The sequence below is a fragment of the Chenopodium quinoa genome, unplaced genomic scaffold, assembly GCF_001683475.1.
Source record: "Chenopodium quinoa cultivar QQ74 unplaced genomic scaffold, ASM168347v1, whole genome shotgun sequence".
NCBI classification, from domain to species: Eukaryota; Viridiplantae; Streptophyta; class Magnoliopsida; order Caryophyllales; family Amaranthaceae; genus Chenopodium; species Chenopodium quinoa.
Window position 1 is genome coordinate 443,464 of NW_018742931.1, and position 20,390 is coordinate 463,853.

Here is a 20,390-nt window from a genome sequence, read left to right on the forward strand (position 1 = left end):
CCCAATACGGGAATACTAGAGGTTTTGCAAACAAGGGGAAACATAATGTCGATTCAGTATCCTTTGTGCAAGCTCAATTAACCTCTTGCCAAAAATTAGATAATATTAGTATTGCTATTCCGAATTCTTTAGCTAATGTTTCCACTGTCAATAATACTAACGATGCTTTTTGTGAAAATTGTGGAATTGTAGGTCATTGGGAACAATATTGTAGGAGTTCCATGGAGCAAGTTAATGCCTTCCAAACCTATAGGCAAAATAACCCATACACCAACACTTATAATCTTGGTCTTCGGAACCATCCAAATCTATCTTACCGGAGTACAAATGTTCAAAACCCTCCACCTCCACAACAACCACAACAACAAGCACCACAACAACCACATCAAAAATATTATCAACCACCCAACCAAAGGACCCAACTTCAAACTCCACCTCCATCTTCTGACCCTGCCTTGTCAGAAATTAAAACTATGTTGGCCAGTATGCAAAAGCACATGCAGAGTAGGGATGCACAAATTGATTCACTTTTAGCCCATAATAAAATTATAGATAATCAAATTGCGCAACTTTCCACCACTCTACAAACTCGCCAGCAGGGAGCCCTACCATCGCAGCCGGTGCAACCTACGGATCACGTGAATGCAATTACGCTGAGAAGTGGTTCAAATTACGATGGGCCTTCTATGCCCAAAGATGATGAACCTATCATTACAAAAACTGCTAATCCCGATTCTGTTACACCAAATATTGTTGTTACTAACCCTACAGGGCTCTAGAATAAAACTAACTCTTCTCCCAAGTTCGCCTATACGAGAGTGAGGAAAAAAAACCAACAAAAAACTTCCCACTTTTGATGTCCCACGATTCTGCTAGGATAATAAATTGCAGGGTAAAACTCAAGACAAGAGTGGAGATGTGCAAAAACCAGTTATCCCAAATAGACATCTTAAGAGTAAGTTGGATAAGCAGTTTGGTAAGTTTCTGGAGGTTGTCAAGAATTTGCAGGTAACAGTTCCTTTCACAGAATTAATTACTCAAGTTCCTGTATACTCTATATTTATGAAAAATATCTTGACTAGAAAAAGATCTATTAGTGAGGTAGAGAAGTTTCTTTTACTGAGGAATGTAGTGCTATACCACAGAATAAATCTCCACCTAAGCTAAAAGATCCTGGTAGTTTTTCTATTCCTTGTCACATTGGAAATTTGATGATTGATAAAGCTCTATGTGATTTGGGTGCTAGTGTAAGTGTTATGCCACTATCTGTGAGCTCTAAATTAAATATAGGTAAATTAAAAGCTACCAATATTACTCTGCAAATGGCTGATCGTTCTCTTAAATATCCTTTAGGTGTTTTAGAGGATATACCTGTTAGAGTAGGTAAATTTTATATACCTGTTGATTTTGTTGTTCTTGATATGGAGGAAGATTTGCAAATTCCAATTATATTGGGTAGACCATTCCTTCATACTGCAAGGGTAATAATAGATGTGAAAAGTGGTAAACTTACGTTATGTGTAGGGGATGACCATATTATTTTTAATTTACATAATGCCCCCAAAAGCCCCTGTTGGAAGAAAAGTGCTATAGTATTGATGTGGTTGATATATATAATTATTCTAATAAGCCCCAAGCTCTCGTTAGAGATCCCTTGGAGGCGATATTTTGTGTCACATCTTCCGCAGGAAAAGCCACTACATGGAAGGATGAAGTGGATGCTATATTAAGGGCTCTAAATTGTGTAGGGCTTGGGTTTGAAGATGAACAAGTGGAGAAAAAGGAACAAATTGAGAAAAATCGGACTCAAAGTGCTGTAGGGCGCTCGATCGGGCGCGAGAGGAAATCCGTATACGAGCAATCTCGCCCGACTGGGCGCGAGAGAAAAGAGGATTTTTGCCAAAAATTCGCCCGACCGGGCGAACTCTTGCCCGAAGGCGCGCTCGGCCAAGCGGAGCCTCACCCGACCGGGCGCGATAGCGCGACAGCAAAATAGGCCAACTTCAAAACGCCATAACTTTTGCATTTCTTAACGGAATTTTTCGTGTGACCTATCATTGGAAAGATCTTCAAGTCTAATTTCCAATGCAATTGGAATCACTTCATTATCATTTGTATAAAAAACGTTATGAACGAAATAGTGAGCTTGATTCATTTTTACCTCTTTTCCTACTAACACTTTGTTTCTTTCTTGTCCAGAATTGTAACAAGGTGATGCATTTCAATGCTTGGGATGGTGGTGGATACAATTTTAATGATGAGGGGTAGTCGCCTGGGTTAATTTTTTCCCTTTGAGCCAATGAGGACATTGTCTGGTTTGGCTTGGGGGGAATTTCTTGTATATATAGATTTTCTTTCTTTCCTTTTTCTTTTTATTTTCTTTGGTGTGCTTAGTTTAGTCTTTTTTTTATTGCTTTATAGTTTAGATTTTATTGCTTTTCAAATAAAAAAAATACAAAAATACGATTTAATGAATGATAAATCATGCTTCCCTGTGCCCCATACATGTAAATTGTTTTGATTCTTGGTATATGATGATAAGTATTGTGGATAGGTTATCCATGATTTGATGTTTGATTGCTTGGATGCCTTAACATGAGTCGATTTTGTCCAATTGTTTGTGGATTTGGTGCTTGACTAGTTGATTTGGTTAGGAATGTGTGTTAGTTCCTGGTACGTCAATGAAGTTGAGTATTGATTTATAACTTTTAGTAATGTTTGTATAACTCACTATTATGCCCAATGAGGAGGACGAAGGCATTTGTTCTTTTAGGTAGCCCTCAGAATTATTAGATACATTTGTTCCCTTCTTGCTACCCATGTTGTTGCTTGTGCCCTTTTATTGTTTATTAACCACATTACAAGCATAATTATGCCCCATTGGTTACTAGTCCCAAGCTTGTCTTGGGGGAGCTATTAGTGAGTGAGGTGAGGGAGTTTGTAGTGTGCATTTTCATTTGCACAATTTTGGGTGAATTTGAGAAGTTGTTTAGTTGTTCTTATTCTTGTGAATTGGAATAAATATTGAAAAAAAAATGTTCTAAAGTGAAAAAATTCCAAGTAAGATAGAAAAGAAAAAAATTTATTTGATGTTCAAATGTTCTGTTGAAGATTTCTTGAAAAGAAGAAAAAAAAAAGAAAAAAATCAGAAAGAGTTCAAAGTTTGTTATCACTCAAGTTTTATGATGTTATATATATACGAGTGAGATTGTAAGTGTTGGGAATTTTTAATATAATTGGATGTTTGGTGAATTTTTGGTAGAGTTGAGTTGTGTTGGAGATGATTTGGTCATTATTTAATTTTGACCTTGGTTTTATTTATTAGGATTTTGGCTCCCTTAAGCATGTCTTTACTCTCACATTTTCCCAAATTTATCCTACCTTTTACCCTAGCCTTACATTATAAGCTTTGAAGACCTTCCGACCTTTGTGCATAGAGTTGTGTGAATGTGAAATTAGTTGTTTATCAATGCAAGAATGATTTGATATATTCCGAGTTGACTATTAGGTTGAGTGCTTGTTTTCTTAAACACACGAGTGTTGTGAGTTTGGGAGGGCATTGTTCACAATAAAGGGGTTGGATGGAGAGCGATCGGATACATTCTATATCCGCCACAAAAAGAGTGCAGAGTGCGTGAGCACTAGTCTTGAATTCCATATACACTTGTGGTTTGCTCTATTTGACGATTGTTAGGGGGGATAAGTAGTTAGATGGATTTGATTGGTTGATTTTGATGCATGCTTGTTGGATTTGCCCTGAATCGGTTGTGCTTGATTTTTATTGATATTTGGGGTGAAGTATGTTTTATTCATTCATTGATGAGCTCTTTGCTTTGGGACAAGCAAAGGTTTGGCTTGGGGGAGTTTGATGTGTTTATTTTATATAGTATTTTATCCCCATCCCGTGATCATAGTTAGGAGTATTTTTGGCTCTTTGGAGCCACTTTTATTACTAATATGCGTTTTCTAGTGCTTTCGTAGTTGTGGTATTATTTTACAGGAAATTGCAGATTTGAAGCATTTCCCCGTACTTAGTTGAGCCACCGTGAGTATTGGAGCGGGAACGCATTGCTATGATCGTATTCCGAAGCCCAGGACCGTATTTGAGAAGTCAATCAGGTGATTAAGGGCTCGACGAAAAAGAAGAATCTGGGGCAATGGACCATGTATTTAGAACCCAAAGAGGAAATGCAAATTGGGCTAAGAAACGGCCCAATTGAAGAAGTCCAAGTCTGCTTGGGAGCTCGCCCGGAGGCGCGCCCGGTAGGGCGAGACCTCGCCCGATCGGGCGCGTGTTTTTATTAGGATTTTTAATTATTTTATCTTTTTCTTTAATTAGGATTATTAGTTTAGTATAAATACTTTTTGGTTGCCAAAGATTGTTGGACGCTTTTCATTATCTAGAATTCCGTTTTCTTAATAGTAGATTTAGCTTTTGATTATTTTCTTGTTAACATTATTCTCTCTACTTCCCTTCGTTAATGCAATTCATTTATTCCGTTTAGTCTTGGTACGATTTCTTCCCTTGTTTTATTTTCAGCAATTTAATTCCTTTAGTTAATTATGTCTTGCTTCAATATTTTGTTTAGTTTAGATTTAATTATGTGTGAGTAGATTTATTTCTAGGGTTGTGGGGATCCATAAATAATATGAAGGGGTAATTTATTATTATTGATTATTAATGATTGATTAATTTCATATTGATCGATTAAATGCTATGCAATTAGATTAGGCCTGGTTTAATTGTATGAGTTTTGAAATATTGTTTCGAGATTCGAGAGATGAGAATTGCTGTTTAGGCTTAGTTTCAATAGGCATGTTAATCTATAAATGGTTAGGTCAAGATTCGAGAGATGCGATTTAATACCGGTAGATTAATTATGTGATTATAATACGTAGCGACAGCCCTTTATAATTTGGTTAATTTATGCGTTAATGATTGATTGTTATTTTTACCATGGAGTATTATTTATTGGTGAACCTATACCCTAGATCTTTTATTATTGATTATTCCCTCGTTTAATATGCTTAGTTTAATTATTAGTATAATTCACACATTACAAATTGGTTACTCTATAATTTAGATTATAATAATTAATTAGGAGTAAAAGAACATTGTTTCCCTGTGGATTCGACCCTACTTCCCTATCTACTTTAGTTAGAGGACTTAGGAATTACTTTTGATTAGGTGATACGACTAGATCTTGTTAGTTATCCTTGGAACAGATGCGTCTAGTTTTAAGGGATCCATCTTTGGCCGCGTATACTTCGACTTCTAGATTAGAATCTGTATCATGGTCCGAATGGACCTCTACTTCTGGACGTTTGTCCTTAGGAGGCGGTACAATCTCTTGAAAAACCATCTTAGAGGTACTCTCCCCACAGACGGCATCAAATGTTCCGGGGTTTTTTATGTGTCCTACGAGAGAGTTATGTCACCAAGACTGAGTTCCCTTCGCCTGTACCTTCAAACAAACGGAAGCTCTGGTAACGTTGTGCAAAGTTCCGCCTCCAACGATCAAGTTAGTAAAAGTCGTAGGAGAGTAAAAAGTGCGGAAAGTAAATGTAGATCCTCTCGGATTCCGAGATCAGATGTTTTCTCTGATGTGAGAGAATTGATTGTGTTGTAATTAATGAATGTGTCCCTAAATTGGGTAAATCTCCCTGTTTATAGGGTCATGGGAATCAGTCCCCACTTTTCCAGGTCATCAACCTAAGTAAATGGGTGCGGCGTTTTTACGGCGTTCTCGGGATTTTGGCCTTTAAAAGTTGCCTTTTTGCCTGATGATTGGGAGTGCCACATGTCAACTGGTGATTGGTCTTTTTTGGGCCTCTCTTGGGGTGACACGTGTCCCTTTCTGATTGGGCCATGTGGCCTGGGTATTTTTACCCAAATCAAGAGTCACACACACCTTTAAGTCTTTAAGCACATTCTTGACAATAGCTTGTGGCGTCGGGCGCAACCATGAATATCTTGCATGGCCACGCTTAGACAACACAATATAATGTTATTTTAACCTATGCATCGGCTTTTTAACTCGTAAGGTTCATATTTAATTGGGTTTAGCATATTTTCAATCCCTAATTTGTGTTTGAGTTAGTTCCGTTCATTTGTAATGGGTATGTTTGGGTTTTAAGGGAATTTGATCACCTTTTCTCACATTCCGAAGTCCACAGGAGCTTGGTTTTGATCTCTTTCTCAATCTCAGCTCTTTCTCGTCTCACCCATCATTATCTGTTCGGTTAAGAGCCCAAAAGTAGATGTGTAGATAAGCAAGGTTTTTGATGCTCCTCACAAAATAGATATGGAAGTGCAAAAATCAACTCCCAATAGAGGAGAGTTGCTTTATAAAGTTGAAGAAAATAGTCTAAGTTCACTCTTGTGATTACAGTAAGAGGTTAATGTAATCCTGATAGAGGCGACCCGACTCGATTCGAAACCGACCCGAAAAATATCCGGCTCAGATTTGGACTCGCGTGGACATAATAATTTAGCATGACTTAACTTTAAAAATTGACCCGACCCGACCCGACCTCATCACACACCTCTAATTCTTGACAGATCATGAGTAATATATGCTGATAACATATATGGAAGCCCTAAATACCATTTTAAAAGAACAAAAATCCTTTCTTAAAAAAAAAGCAGAGAAATAAGGCAACATGTACAGGATGTCAAAAAATACGTAAGATTTCCCAGATATTCTTCTTGTGTTTGACAGATATCACAAGAAACTGGTAGCTAATAATGCGAATAAACTGTCCCCCAGACCAATCTTATTTTTCCCATTCCCTGTGTGGTACATATCATTGATGAAGCTTAATCTACTAACGTGTTAAATCGCTAGTAAGCTCCTCTTTTCTTTACAGAATCAAGACATGTGTCAAGTTTGCAAAAAAAAAAAATCTCGTGTCTTTGTTTTTCTTCTGTACAAGATTCATGACTATGAGAACGGGCAACGTTACCTCCTGCAGTTTTTGACTCTACAGCAAAGTGATAAATGGAGCTCATACTTATCTACTATATCTTACTTACCTAATCGTCTCACCAGTATTTAAATGCAGCCCACTCAAGACTTGCGATATGCTGTATAGGTTACCATCCGGGTGGAAAGATGGATGCCCAAAAGGCATGGGCCGGTCTGAAATTTGAGGAACTTTAATATTACCTTCCAGCATTTTCAGTGCATATGAGATTGCAGGTCTTAGTGCAACCATGACATGAGCACACAGAATACCAATACCAACACGTACAGATCGTTCCATAGTTCCCCTTGGATTCAGCTCCGAGTTATCCCCTTCTCTCAGCAAGAATGAGTCAAGAATCTCTTATGATTTTCCTTCTTTAACCAAAGACCAAGCCCAATCTATTATTAAACAGTGGCAGAGGACCCTAAAGCTGACAGATCAAGGGCCCTTCTCCCACACATTATCTCTAAAACAACCACTCCGAAACTATAGACATCGCTCTTCTCAGTTAGCTGCCCATAAAGTGCATATTCCGGGGCCAAATAGGCCATGTGTGCCTGCTACTCTGGTAGTGAGATGAGAATGCCCTTCTTTGATTTCTTTTGCCAATCCAAAATCAGCCACCCTTGCTCGCATATCTGAACCTAAGAGAATGTTTGTAGCCTTGATGTCCCGATGGTATATTGCAGGTTTTATTCCATGATGGAGATAAGCTAACCCCCTTGCCACATCCAATATTATGCACTTTCTTTGGGGCCATGTTAAGGATTTTCTGAGTGGCCCACTTTGGTTTGTTGGATTCTGAAAGAGATGGTCATCAAGATTGCCATTCAGCATGTATTCATAAACAAGATATCTCTGTTTTCCTCCATAATCATCAGCACTCACAGTTTCATCAACCATGCAACATCCTTTAAATGGTACCAGATTTCGATGCCTCAGGTTGCTTATAATCTCAACCTCATTTTGAAAATCAGAATCCCTTTCAAAATTGGGTTCAGTAAGCCTCTTGACCGCAACTATTGTCCCATCTGGTAAGGTTCCCTAGTAAACCATCCCAAAACCACCACGCCCAATAAAATTCTTCTGCGAAAAGTTGTTAGTTGCCCTCTCAAGGTCTTCAATTTTAAACCATATTGCACCAGTGTTAGGCCGCATTCTAGGTCTACTTTCTTGATTTGCATCAACTTCCATCTTAGGTTTCTTCTGTTGTTTCTTGTAATACCAAAAGTACAAACCTAAGAGGCAAATTACTAAAAACACTGCAGTAGCAACACCGATTAATCCCAGATGCAACTTCAAATGTCTCACACCATGAGACCCAGCTGACGGAAGTAATTGAAGCTGAAAAACACATGAAGTTGTTCCAGCATTTTCAGGGCCAAGTTTATTGATTATCCCAGCAACATAAAGAATAGTGAAGTAAAAGCAATCTTAAGCATGTGAGCTGTTCCCATCAATGGCAATCAACCGATTTTGGATTCTCGTACCAGCAGCATAGCAGGTTTCACAGGTAGTGAGATCAGAGAGGTTAGATCCACAAACTTGATCTAAAGAATTATCACCTCCAAGCTTATCAGTCCAATTTCGGATGGTAACAATGCTAGCACAAACATCAGGAGTGATCACAAATTGCTCAGGATCAAAACACTTAGAGGTTAAATTTAGGGCTAGAGACATAGAATCAAGTTTGGATTGGAAATCTGAGAGGCAAGATACCGAAGTCGGATAATCTTGAAATCCAAAGAGGGAAGTCTGATTAAGATTATGGGAAAGAGCTATTCCCATTAAACTCAAAAGGGCTTGGAAAAATACCTGGTCCAAGTGGCCTAATAGCATGCTGACATTTGTCAGCCTCAGAGAGGTTCATCCAGAACCAATCCTCTGATGACACGTGGCACTCCACCCCATGAAATGGGAACTGATCCCCAAACACTATAAATAGAGTCAAATCCTCATTTATTACACATTCATAAATCTACATATAAAAGTCGAGCAATATTAATTGCAGAATCCTCTCGGAATCTGAGAGAAAACCCTTTACATTCCGCACTTTTATACATCTGGACGCGTTCTAACTTGATCGTCGGAGGCAGAACTCCTACCAACCGGAGTCTCCTTGATTTTGCAGGTATTGACGGTCGGCATCCAGTTCAGGAATTGTAACTCTCCCGAGGGACTCCAAAAACCCCAAAACATTTGGCGCCGTCTGTGGGGAGTGTACTTTCATAATGGCATCCCATGAATCCGTAACGCCTGGTAATGAGAAACAGTCTTCGGCCGAAGTTGAGGTCCACACGGACCAAGACAGTGGCGAGGACCATGAGGTCGAAGCCTACATGGCCCCAGACGGGTCATTCTGAATAAAATTCTCCCGTCCCAAGGGAACAAGGGAACGGTGCGACAAAGCTGGTCCCAGCAACCCAACCGGTCTGCCGGCTAGGCACGCCCTGGCGGCGGATGGTGCTGCTCCCGTTACACGAGACGAACTCATGAAATTCATGACGAGTTTCAAAGGGGAGATCAAGGACCTAATAAATAAAAAGGCTGGCACCAACAAGGGTTAGTCGGCCAAGAAACCTTCTCCCTCTGGGAAGAAGCCAATTAAAGATTGTGTGCCTACTCCTCACCCTAAACCAAAGGGAGAGGATTGACCCACGGTTGATCTGTCAAAATTCCGATTCCCCGAAGTGGGGAAGAGGAAGGCCATTCGGAAAGTTCACCCGGATAGGTCCAAAAAGACTTTCTCGAATGCCCGGATGTTAATCCAGCAGAAGAGAAGTCAACAAATGTCTGAGTCGACTTCAACGTCGACGTACTTAGACAGTTTTCAGAATACTTCAATGAGGTATTCAGAAATAAACCGAGAGAGACAGTCACGTGACTTGTTCGCATGTACTGGCCCTCAGATTATCCAGTCGGCTCTGTATGTGCCCCAACAGCCATATCTAACGTATGGATCACCATACATGCAGCCGACCCTCTTCGTGTAATCCCCAGTATTTTTAAATATTTTATAAATGAAATTTTATTTTACTTATAATATTTATTTGTATTTTTCTAGAATTTAATTTAAAAGTTTCAAATTATTAATTTAGGTCAAAAATTATTTTAGGCTAAATTGTTTTATATGAACCTATATCCTACAATCCATTATCATAGAAACAAAGTCTAACCCATTTGTTTATTTAATTGGCCCATTATTTTCATGAGGCCCGATTCTACCCTACAATTCTCTTCTATAAATATCCCATGAATCCCCAAATTTTCCCCACACAAAAAAGTTAGTCTTATTTTCTTCCTCCTTTATTATCTTATTATTTTCATAAAGCTTATGTAATTGATTTTTGGGTTTTGGTTTTTATTGCTTAAAATTAGTTTATTTAGTATCAAAATCATGTTTTCGATGTTTCAAACTAATAATTTTAGATTATAATTGTTGTTTTAATTTTTAGATTTTGTAATTTTAAACCTAGGGTTTTAATTTAGTTAAATTGGGATTTTAGGGTTCTAATGATCAATTAATTTGGGGCTTTTGTTCTATTGAATTTCTAATGATTAATTAAGCATAAAAACAAATTTTCAGTTTTTCGTAATCAACTTATGATCTCCATTCTTAATATTTTTTTTTAAACGTTTTAATCACGTTTAGATTCTAACTCGTCCGATTTTTACAAAAAAAATAGTGTTTTTCGTGTCAAAACGACGTTTTAATCAAAACTCACTACCTAAGGTAGTGAACACCACCCTCTCGTGGCCAAATTCAGCCTTTAATTGTGGTTTTCGGGCAGTTTTTGATTTTTAACGAAGGTTTAATGTTTAAAATAAATTTTTAGATTATTAAAGTTTTAATCTTGGGTTTAAATTGTATTGATTTCATGTGTTTCAAGTCTCTAATTTCATTAAACAAAGGTTGTGGTTATTTTATAATTATAAAGTTTGGAACTCTAAAGTTTAATTGCAAGAATAAATTTTCAAATTTTTGGTCTTTAATTACATTGAATTGAGGAATTTTTGGGTTTAAAGTCTACTAACTTTCTATATAATGTATGTAGTGATAAAGATTTCTATAATTTCAAGATTTCATGTGTAAAATAAAATTTTCAGATTTTTATAAAGCTCTAAACAAGCTATAATTTCATGAATAAGTATGTATTTTAAGGTTTTTATCAAGGAAAATTAAAGAACTATATACAAGCTTTTGATTTTAATTAAAAGGAAGGTTTTAAATAGTTGTTTAATTGAATTTTGAAGGCTTTAGAGTAAGTTAGTGTTGCTGTAAATTTAATTGCTTGGGTATTGATTGGACTATTGTTGATTGGTTTAGGAGAGGATTTCGTAGAAGGTGATTTCTAGTTCCTAAAGTGGCCAACCAACTTGTTTACTCAAGGTACGTACAAGCTAAGGATACGAAAACCTTGACTTTAGGAGCATGTTTAAGGACTGGGAAAATTTAAAATCATGTTAGGAAACTTGTGGATTGGTTGGAATTGTATGGTAGTAAGTTTGATTGGTGATTAATGTGATGATTGGTTTTGTTTCATGTATGAGAAATACGTATTGATTTATCTTGTAAGTATTATTCATGCATTAACTTGCAAGATGAGCTAAGAGGCAAGGGTACGTAAATGTGGGGAATGAATTACTTTTATTGATTGTTCATGTTTATTGAAATGGAATGAGTAAAGGGAGAATTAAATTCATATGAGACGAGGTTGATGATTTGAGGTGCCTTATGAACTTAAGGTGTTTATACACCGAGGTAGTTAAAGGATTTAATAATAAATATTGTTTGTCACTAATAAATCAAGAATTGAATTGGAAATTTGAATTGCTTGAATGATTGATGTATGATTGGTTGTATCATTTTGCATTAGAGTCATCACCAAGTTTAAACTGGTAAATCATGTAAAGTGAAAGAAGGATGAGCAATAAAACTCTAGATTTGTGCACATCTAGAGTATTGACAATCAGAGCTTGGGGTTCACAGGGTATTAGCCGTGTACTTTCTAGAGGTCGTCTCATCTACGAGTCCCTTGTTTACAACTGTTTTTTTTAAACTATAAGGAGTTAGATGAGATCTCATACTAGCTATGGCCACGGAGTCGCGCCCGTCTGCCATTAGATGTTTATTGATGTTTCCGAAAGGAGGCATGGGGTTTTTCTTTTATTGATGTTCCGAAATGGAGCATGGGGAGTCAACCTTGTCTATTGCTTAATCCAATCAATGAATGAAATAAATTATTTATTATTAATTAGTGAAATCTTAGTAATGTTAACAGTATAGACATATGCTTGAGTAAATAATTAAATTGTGTGTGTTGATTGCTTAATAGTAGCATGCTAGGAAATCTTTGTTATATTTCGTAGCTTGTATGTACTCAGCGTGGTTGATTGCGTGCTTTTATGTGTCTTTTCTTGGTCATGGCCTTCGCCTTTAAATGACCCTGTAATGATCCAATTTTTACACTTGTAATATTGGGGAGCAGATTAATCACAGGTTTTTACATAATCAGAACTTGAATCAAGGTGGTGGGATTTTGAGTGGAGTGTTGGATATTTTCACAGTTATTTCATTTCATAAGTTGGATTTATTTTAACTCTGATTTGATTTATTTACTACTTTTATTTGGGTTTTGAATAAGGGCCTTAATGGTTCCAACTTGTAAGACTAAATTTGGTTTTGATTTTTGGTTTTGAAACTTATTGATAACTGAGTTATTTTTTCCACTACTAAATTCTAAACTAGCCTTAACGTTTAAACACGTGGCGGTAGCACGTCAGTAATTCTCTTGCAGAGTGTTAAAGGTATTTACAGGTTTTCAAAGAGAGAATTAGTGGAGTATTACACTTCGGGGGTGAGGCGGCACCTAATGTCCAGCCAATGGACTGGCAGCTCCGGCTGTTAAACCTTGGGGAACAGCCTTTGGCTTTCTCCAGGGAGATAACTGAGGCGGCTCAGTCGGCCAAGGTTAAGAACATGTTGGTCGGTGCCTATGACGATACCACCAACCCGGAAGACCACCTAATGGCGTACACCAACCTCATGTATTTGCAAGGGTTGGATGACGTCGCCTGGTGCCGATGCTTCTCGACAACATTGAAGGGCATAACCCAACGATGGTTTAGCAATCTGCTAGCCGGTTGTGTCAACAACTTCAAGACGCTTGCATATCTGTTTGTGTCCAACTTCTCTATGAACATCCCAGCCAAAAAGACAAGTCTCGACTTGGGGGCTATTCAGCAGGGAGATAAAGAGGGGCTAAGGTCCTATGTTAGGCGTTTCAATATGATGAGAATTCAGATCCAAGGGCTGTCTGATGAAGTTGCCTACACAGACTTCTTCAAGGGTCTGAAAGACGGGTTGACCTTTAAATTCGACTTGGTCAGAAAGAGGGTGGCAACCCTCCAAGAAGCTTTGATGGAAGCCGAAGCCTATATACAGGCAACGGAACTCTGTGCCATTAAGCAGTCGTTGGACCCTAAAAAGTCCGACAAAAAATATAGTCGGTCTGCTTAGTCGGTTAAAAAAGAAGAGAGTAAGAAAAGAAAAGAAGTATGGGTGACGGCCAATTTTGGTCAGCTGTCCCACAAGAGAAAGAAAGAGTTGAAGTCGTACGTCCCTAAGTACGAGTTCAACAAGGAATGCTCCTCCATCCTCATGGAGATTAAAGACCGGTTGACCATTGAGAAACCGGCTCTAATGAAAAGTCCCATCAAAAGCCGGGACAAGAGCAAGTACTGTCATTTCCATGAGGATATAGGCCATGACACCAATGGCTGCTATAGCCTCAGGCGTTTAATGGACCGTCTGGCTGGCGAGGGGGTTTTAAAGTCCTACGTTCTGAAGTCCAAGGCTACCCCTAGAACAAACAGTGAACAACCGTTCAAGAAGCCTGACAACCTTGCTATAAGCTTTGACACTAATGAAGAGCAAACTAATGAAGAGCAAATCTTCACTATAGCAGGCTGTTTCACGGGAGGTGGTCCTACCATCCAGGGCACCAAGGACAACATCAGAAGGCTGGAGGTCAACTCAGTGGACGAGGGTCAAGCGTCGAAAGACACCTTCCCTGAGATCATCATCACTGAGAAGGACCGGGGTAAGGTCAGGCGACCTCATGATGACCCTATAGTCATCGAGTGCAAGGTTGCCAACCAACGAGTAGGCTGGATCCTCATTGATACCGGGAGCTCGTCTGACCTTATCAGCTATCGGTGCTTAGCAAAGCTCAAGTACAAGCCTAGCAGCAAGCACAAGGTTTCTCACCCCTTAGTTGAATTTGGGGGAGGAGTAGTGCATCCGGTGTGGAGGATTGACCTACCCATCCGGCTAGGAGAAAAGGGGGAAGGACGCCACATGGTCGTCAAGTTTTTGGTGGTCGAGGAATTGACCGCCTACAATCGGATTTTGAATCGTCCAACCCTCAACAAGTCCAAGGCAGTCATCATCCCATCCCTCATGTTGCTGAAATTTGAGAAGGATGATGGGTCAGTGGGTTCCCAAAATGGGGATCAATCAGAAGGTGGCAAGGGAGTGTTATCTCTCAGACGTCAAGCCTACTGTGGCCGCAGCCGGTCAAGGCAAAGAATCCATTGACCTTGATGACTTCAAGGAAGCCGCGTCTGCTCCTAAAACAGCCGGCAAAAAGAGAAAGGCGGACCACCTGGTGGCCGTCAAGAAAGAGAAGCAATAGCAATCACTGATCAGGGAATGATCAGATGATCTCCGTCCCCAGCCGGCTGGTGAAAATATTGACATTGTTCTTGACGACTCTCGTCCGGAACGAACCGTTAAGGTAGGGACGGTTGCCTTTGCAAAGTTGGGTGCAGACTTGCCTTTGAAGTGGAAGAGATGCCAATCATCAGCCTGGATCTTGCTGTCCACAAACTCGCCATGAATCCAAAAAAGAAGCCGGTTAGGCAAAAGAAGAGAAATCATGCCGAGGAAAGATCTTAGGCGGCTACCGCCGAGGTCAAGAAGCTGATGGATGCCGGGTTCATTCGGCAATGCTACTACCCGAATTGGGTAGCAAACGTCGTTCTTGTTAAAAAGTCGAATGGTACCTGGCGGATGTGTGTTGATTACATAGATCTGAACAAGGCATGTCCAAAGGATAGTTATCCACTTCCAAAGATCGACAGTCTATTCGACTCTACAGCCGGTCATGCCATGATGAGCTTCATGGACGCCTACTCAGGCTTCCATCAAATACCCTTGTGGAAAAAAGATCAAGAGAAGACGACATTCGTCACTGATCAAGGGTTATTCTGTTATACAGTGATATCATTTGGGTTGAAGAATGTGCCTGCTACTTTCAAGCGTATGATTAATACCATCTTCATTAATCAAATTGGGAGGAATGTAGAGGCGTACATTGATGACATGATAGTCAAATCAAGCTACAGACGGATTACCTTACTGACCTCCGAGAAACCTTCACCACACTCAGGCGGCATAAGGTCATGCTTAATCCCAAGAAGTGTGTCTTTGGTGTTGAGTCTGGGAAGTTTCTCGGATTTTTAATTGATCAAAGGGGAATAGAGGCCAATCCGGAAAAGGTACAGGCGGTAATTGACATGAAGTCACCCCGCACTGTCAAAGAAGTCCAAAAATTAACCAGTTGCCTAGCGGCATTGGGGAGATTCCTCATCCGGTCAGGTGACAAGTGCCTCTACTTCTTCCAAGCAATAAAAAAGAAGACTTGATTTGAATGGGGGGAAAATGGTGAGGCGACATTCTTGAATTTGAAAGAGCACCTCCACTCATTGCCACGGCTGGTCAGTCCTCTAGCCAAGGAGGTTCTTTACATGTATTTGGCCGTCTCAGATCATGCCCTCAGTGCCGTTCTCCTATCTGAAAGAGACGACATTCAGCTCCTGGTATATTTCATCAGCCATGTACTCCGGAATGCTGAGCTACGGTACCCCTTGGTTGAAAAATTTGGCCTTGCTCTCTTCATGGCCATAAAGAAGTTGAAACTATACTTCTTGGCACATCCGGTGGTGCTCTACACAGACCAACCCCTCAAGCGGCCAATGACAACTTTAGAGTCATCCGGCAGAATGCTCAAATGGGCTATTTAAATGCAAAGTCTGGAAATAACTTTCGAACCAAGAAAGGCGGTGAAAGGTCAGGCGTTTGCCGACTTCATCGTCGAAATGACAAGGTCGGCTCAGCCGGAAAATATTGATCAGGTTTGGAAGGTATATGTAAACGGGAGCTATACTATGAACGGTTGTGGTGCAGGCGTAATTTGCAAGTCTCCGGAAAGGGACAAATATGAATATGCACTACGGTTCAAATTTCAAGCCTCGAATAATAAGGCGGAATATGAGGCCCTGCTAGCCGGTATCCGCATGTGTAAGGCGACAAGGGCAAGAAAGGTTGATGCCTGCTCTGATTCTTAGTTGATTGTTAGCCAATACCATGGTGACTATGAGGCCACCCATCCGGCAATGATCAAGTATCTTTAGGCGGTCAAGAATGAGGCAGGGACACTTGATGAATTTAATCTAAGTCAAGTGCCCAGGTCAGAAAACAATCAGGCGGATGCACTCTCCAAGCTGGCATCATCTGCCTCTTGTGATACACCTAGGTCTGTCTTTTAGGAAGTCATGAAAAAGAGAAGTATTGAGCATGATCCCATTGGAGTTCTTGACCGAAGCTCGACCTGAATGGATGCCATCTGGGCTTACCTAGTAGACGACACTCTGCCGGATTCCCCTTCAGAAGCGGCTGCACTGAAGAAGCGGGCCTCAAGTTTTGAGATCCATTATGGAGAACTCATAAAGAAGGGTTACCTCCAGCCACTGCTGAAATGTGTTACCCCCAGAAAAAGAGAAAGAGGTTCTAGAGGATCTGCACTCGACCTTTTGTGCATCAGCAAAGAGGGTCAAGCGGCAAGGCTACTTTTGGCCCACTCTTGAGGCAGACGCCATGGAAATGGTGAAGAAGTGTGATAAATGTCAAAAATTCGGCAAACTCACACATCGTCCGGCCACTGATCTAACGGCTATCTACAGCCCGGTTCCATTCACAAAGTGGGGCATGGACATTCTGGGTCCATATACGCTTGCCACAGGCGGACGGAGGTACATATTGATTGCCATAGATTACTTCACCAAATGGGTAGAGGCAGAGGCGGTTAAAGGCATTAAGGCAAAGGATGTCATCTCCTTCATTCGGAGGAACATTATCACCCGGTTTGGGGTACCTATGTCTATGGTCTTTGACAATGGCCATCAGTTTGAAACGCCTACCCTCAAGAGCTGGTTGGGAGATCAAGGGATCTCACATTGTTTTGCGTCAGTCGACCATCCCCAAGCAAACAGCCAAGTTGAAGCCTTCAACAAACTCATCTTAGACGATATCAAAAAGAAAATTAAAAGGGCTAGCGGTCAGAATAACTGAAGTTGTCTCGTGTCCTATGGGCCATCAGAACAACTGAAAAGGGGGCAACCGGTGAAATTTCGTTTCTCATGACATACGGCATTGAAGCCGTCCTGCCTATTGAACATTACGAGCCAACACTTCGCATCATGCTTTATGATGAAGAGGCTAATTGGGAGATCATGTGGCTAGCATTGGATTCACTCCCGGAGCGCAGGGGCAATGCCGCCTTGCGTCATGAGATCTACCGTCTGAGAATGATGAGAGCCTAAAACAAAAGAGTGCACAAACGGCCCTTGAAGGTAGGGGACTTTGTGTTATGAAAAATGGAGGCAACCGGTAGGGCCAATGAGCAAGGAAAGCTGACTCCTAATTGGGAAGGCTCCTACCGGATTTTTGAAGAAGTTAGAGGCGGCACCTACCGCCTGGAAACTCCAGAGGGCAGGTAGCTAGCCAAAACATGGAATGTAGATAACTTGAAAAAGTAATACTTCTAAAGACTTCTAAATTTTTGTAAATAGAGTATATTAATGAAATGATGCTTTATTTTCATAATTTTTGTTTCTGTACAAAGTCCCGTCTGTGCGATGCACACCGGGCTATTTTGAGGCCAATGGCCGGATTTAATTAAAATCACCTCCTGCTCCAACATGAGCTGGTAGCCGGCGACGCCCCTTCGGGGTGAAATCGTCAAAGAGAGCATCTCCCATTTGGGTGGTACATTGTTCTATAAATTATAATACAAACGGCTTTAACCGACTGTCCTGGTTAAAAGATTCAGTCGTTTGAATTTCCAATTGAGATCAAGATACAGCTGCATGTTGCTCCAAAGTAGCACAGACGGTAACCGAGATCTTGGTCGGAGTTACCTGGTTTTTGCTCAAAAGCACTACAGCCGGTTACTACTGAAAACTTGATTAAGCAAGGTCAAAACCTTAGCAGCTAATTCATAACCTGGTTATGATGCCTACGCACGGCCAATGGCCGCCTGTTCCTTAACAAACGGCTAAGACTGATTTACTCAAAGGGTAACTCACAGCCGGTTGAACGAATACTCTAGGTTGGTCCCTAGCCGGCATTGTCTCCTAATCCAACTTAGAATTAATTCAACTTCTTTAAATATGGTTAATGACCGTCTGTTACCACTCCGGATGCTTGATTGGACGGCTTCACGCTTAGGGTGGGGAAACTACCAAGCAAACAACCGTCCAGGGGCAAATAAGCCAATGCATCCGGTACATCGCATGTGCTAAGTCACTTTGCAAAAATTGAAACAAATATCAAATAGAAGCAAAATCGGCCAAGCTGGCTAATTTCTTAAATAGTGGCTAATAGCCAAATAATTGTCAGTCGAACTTACGTCCGGGGAAAAAGGTACATCAAAAGTACACGGCACGCATGTCGGAAATCAAGACATTAAGTTCACTGTTGCTGTTGGGGAGGCGGAGACGTCTGGCCCTGACCGGATGGGGGAGCGTCTTGAATTGGCTGGGTTGAGCCTGATTGGCATCAACCAGTACTTCTTCGTTCGCCTGCTCCTCCTCTTCTTCCTCCGAGCCTGGAAGACTGGCCTATTCCTCGAAGGGATCCGGCTTATCAGTATCGAGCACCTAAGCATCGAATACCTCGGTGGCGTACTTGTACTACAGCTCAAAGAACTCCCAAGTCGTGTCTGGGTGGACAAGGGACCAGGCCACCTTCATTCGCTCTTCGCAGTCGCGCTCATTTTCGGAGATCAGCTGGTCTTGCTCGGCCTCCAGCTCGGCTTTGTGGTCCGCCTGCGTCTGGGCCAGTTCATTTTTCAGACGGTTGACGTCTGACCTCAGCTGAGTATTTTCTTTATCAGCATTCTCCAGCGCCTTGAGGTTAGACTGGAGATTCTTAACCTGCAGCTCAGCATCTGCTGCCTTCTTATTGGTCGCCTCCACAGCCGCAGTGAGCTCCTTTATTAGCTCCTCCTGTTTTATCTCCCGGCTTGTCTCAATTTCATACATCAATGTATTGTATTGAGTAAAATCTATGACGTTAGCTGCTCGCCTATTGGCGTCCCTTACCTCTTCTTGCTTCTTCCTCAAGGGGACCGTGAGGCCGTCTATCCTGATCATTGTCTGCAAATCAGCCGGTAAAGAGTTAAATATTTCAATTACAGTACAACCAGCTAAGGGATGAAAATACATTCCATTAACCAGCCGGTGGAGAGCCAATTTGGCTTCAATACCCCAACCGGCGAAATTACCTCGGCAATAAGGACAATAAGGCGATCAAGGTTGACCTGGTGCAGTGCCAGCACCGCCTCCTTCTCCGACCGGGTGAGGCTTCGCGGCATCCGCTTGGCGTACTGTTGGAGGTCGGGCCACCTTTGGGAGGCATCTGCATCAACAGATTTATTGGTTAAGTACTGAGCATAGGCGGCACCTATATTCTGCCGGCTGCCTGAAGAAACCCCGGATTGGGTAGCTTGGGACTTGACTCGCATAGGCCCAAGCGGCCAGGGGGATCAAAGGTGAAAGACATACCTTCGTTTTCAGGCTGAGGGGTCACCCTACCCCCAGCCGTATTGGAGTCGGTTGCTACAGCTTGCTGCCGGCTCGAAGGATTCTCCGGCTCCTTGGTCTCTAGGTCGACCGTCTTAGTGTTGAGACCAAGACCTTTCAAGCTCTTGCCTGCAGAAGTAGGCCTGTCAGCTTTAGGCGGTCTCCCGGATGAGGCAACGGCAGACGGCACCTTCCGTGCCTTAGAAGGAGCTTGAGAGGGTTCCTTTGCCCTCTTCTTCAGCATTGTAGACAGGGAGCGAGGAACGTTCTTGTTCCAAGCCTGAAAAGAAAACAAGTCAACCGGTTAATTAACAGCCCACACTAAAGCTATATAGACGGTAATACAAGTTACAACCGGAACTTACCCCGTCGTCTTTGGCCGCCAGTTGGGCCTTCTTCTTTTCCAACTGATCCTTCCAAATCTATGCGGCAAACTCAGCAGGCGTCTTCTCTGGAGGCACCATTTCTAATCCTTTCTCTGCAAAAAAGAAAAT

At 41.2% G+C, this 20,390-nt stretch overlaps 1 pseudogene; it reads right to left on the minus strand.

Moving 5' to 3' along the window:
• Positions 1-6,599: 6,599 nt before the first annotated feature.
• On the minus strand, positions 6,600-20,140 carry LOC110728357 (annotated as a pseudogene).
• Between the last annotated feature and the right edge of the window lie 250 nt (positions 20,141-20,390).